The sequence below is a fragment of the Haliaeetus albicilla genome, chromosome 3 (genome assembly GCF_947461875.1).
Source record: "Haliaeetus albicilla chromosome 3, bHalAlb1.1, whole genome shotgun sequence".
In the NCBI taxonomy this organism is placed as follows: Eukaryota; Metazoa; Chordata; class Aves; order Accipitriformes; family Accipitridae; genus Haliaeetus; species Haliaeetus albicilla.
The window spans coordinates 31,509,594-31,511,879 of NC_091485.1; the positions used below are offsets into that span (position 1 = coordinate 31,509,594).

At 36.8% G+C, this 2,286-nt stretch overlaps 1 non-coding gene across 1 annotated transcript; it reads left to right on the top strand.

Annotated features, from left to right (window-relative positions):
* Nucleotides 1-317: 317 nt before the first annotated feature.
* TRNAA-AGC (transfer RNA alanine (anticodon AGC)) lies at nt 318-390 on the top strand. Its single transcript has one exon. It is a non-coding gene; the product is annotated as a tRNA-Ala (tRNA).
* The last annotated feature ends 1,896 nt before the right edge of the window (nt 391-2,286 follow it).

Sequence of the window (2,286 nt, forward strand, 5' to 3'; positions counted from 1 at the left end):
TGGGGTTTTTTTCAGTAACACATGTGGTTTCTCATAAATAACTCGATCTGTTGGAGAGCTTCTTGTATGAAAACAGCTAAATGACAAAGATTGTGCTTTGTCTAACAAAGATAAAAGAGATTAATAAGATTATTCTGGTAGTGTACATGCTGAAGGAGGCATCACGTGATTCCAGCTGTGAGTTGCCATCAGTTGTTGGTGAGTGGAAAGAATGACTCAGCAAGAAACAATGAATTTATAGTCAAACATAGTTGCATTGTAGTGCTTGGCAAGTCTAGAGTGTGTAAGTATAAGTTTCAAAGTTTTTTTTTTCAGGTGGGGAATTAGCTCAAATGGTAGAGCGCTCGCTTAGCATGCGAGAGGTAGCGGGATCGATGCCCGCATTCTCCAGTGTACATTTTCAACATTTAAACAGCAGCATTTAAAAATATTTCCTATTTACACTTAATTTTTCTTGTATATCGGTGTAAAGAAACCTGAGAGAATTGTAATCTAAAAAAAGTTAAAACATTGTTTTAAATGTTTTTTTTCAAAGTCATGTTTGTTCTTTTGCATACAGGGAGAAAAAAAATATAGTCTTTGCATGAAATAACAACACTTACTGACATTTTAATACAATAATAAAAGACATGAACAAATTGTAGAGAAAAGTAAGTGAGGGATTTTTTAATGTGCCCTTAAACCTTTCGTTTATGATTTCATTCAGTAGTTAAATTTATACTTGATATTATTGTTCAGTGTATAAGGAACAGAATTTTGTATTTCTGCTGTAATACTCATTATTTTTGTTCTATTTTGGTTATGTAGGCTATTTATTAGAAACAGTGGGCTAGAATATTCTATAACTCTTGTTAGTCCTGGTAGCAAGATTGTGTCCTTGGCTCGTGAATTTTCACATCTGTGAAATACCATGGAAATTTTCTCTGTAAATCTATGCTTGCACATTTTAAATCTTCATGAGACTTTTAAAAATTCTGATTTGATTTTCTTACTTGCTCATTCTGGTATTTAACTGCTTGTACTTTCAGGTTGAGGCAGCATGAGGAAATGAGCAAAATGTACTTCCTATAAATACAGTGAATTTGTGCAATCATGATCTTGGGAGTACACATATTAAAACAAATAGAAATCAGGAAACAAAAATTATTGAGTTTCAAGTTAAGGAGGAGATACTGTGTGCATGGATGTGTGAGTAGCTCCTGTGGAGAAAGTAAGGGAGCTAGGAGATTCTCCCGTGACATGACGAGAAGGGAGTTAACCTCTGGATGGATGGGATAAAAATTGAATTTGCTCATTTCTCCTATCCTCCACAGACTGGAGAAAAAAGAGGTATTATGACTTTAAGGCTGCTAGATGCTTGTTAAAACGAAGCCTATTGGAGAGAAAAGTGTTACGGTCTCCAGGAGTCCTCCGTGGGCTCAGGTAGTGATTTAAACGTCCATTTGCTTGGAATGAGATGCTATAGTCGTTTTCTATGTGATTATTATTGCTTCTGTGTTTTCTGTGTTTACGTTACTGCTTAATACCTGACACTTTCTGTGCTTTTAAAGAGGATGAGTAATGTTGCTCTTCTCAGCTAACCAGATGCAAGTTGTGCACTGATGAAATGAGAGAATTCAACAGGGCTCTGTACAGGTGCAGTCTGCAATCACGCACAGAACTATGGCTTCTGACTGTAAGGTCTCTAGACTAATGACTGTTTGTTACATTTATGCCCAGCTTCCTATAATGGGGCTCTTCTGTCTGTTAGGGCTTGTAAATGCACCATGATATGAACAGAAGAGCTTTTTCTCACCCCACATGGTGTTTTATGTCCTTACTTTTTAGGTAAACTATCTTGTGAAGAATTTACTGGATTGAGAGAAGCAAGGGTCCTAGCCCCCAGAAGCACTGCCTGTGCGAGGAAATTACCTGATGATGGGTAAGTGGTTTCCAGAGCCCTGTGTCAAAGGAGTGACTACTGTGGGTCTGTCCGTGCTTTTCTGAGTCAGAAGTTGCACAGAGATATCCTGTGTAAAGAACCATGAAGGAATTCAACTTTGTTTGACTTTGTTTTTATTGTTGTCATTCACACAGACTTATGTCCTCTGTAATACTGTGCTTAAATGAGTTACACAGGTTAGTTATTCATTCTGTGAAAAATTGCTCGTACTAAACTTGCTGGAAGATACTATTAGTCTGTGTCTGTGTTTGTTGTAGTCTGAGAAAGGGGAATAATTATTTCTTACTTGTCTCTAATCAATACTTTGTTCCAAATATTACTTAGAAGATCTTTCCAGGGGTGGG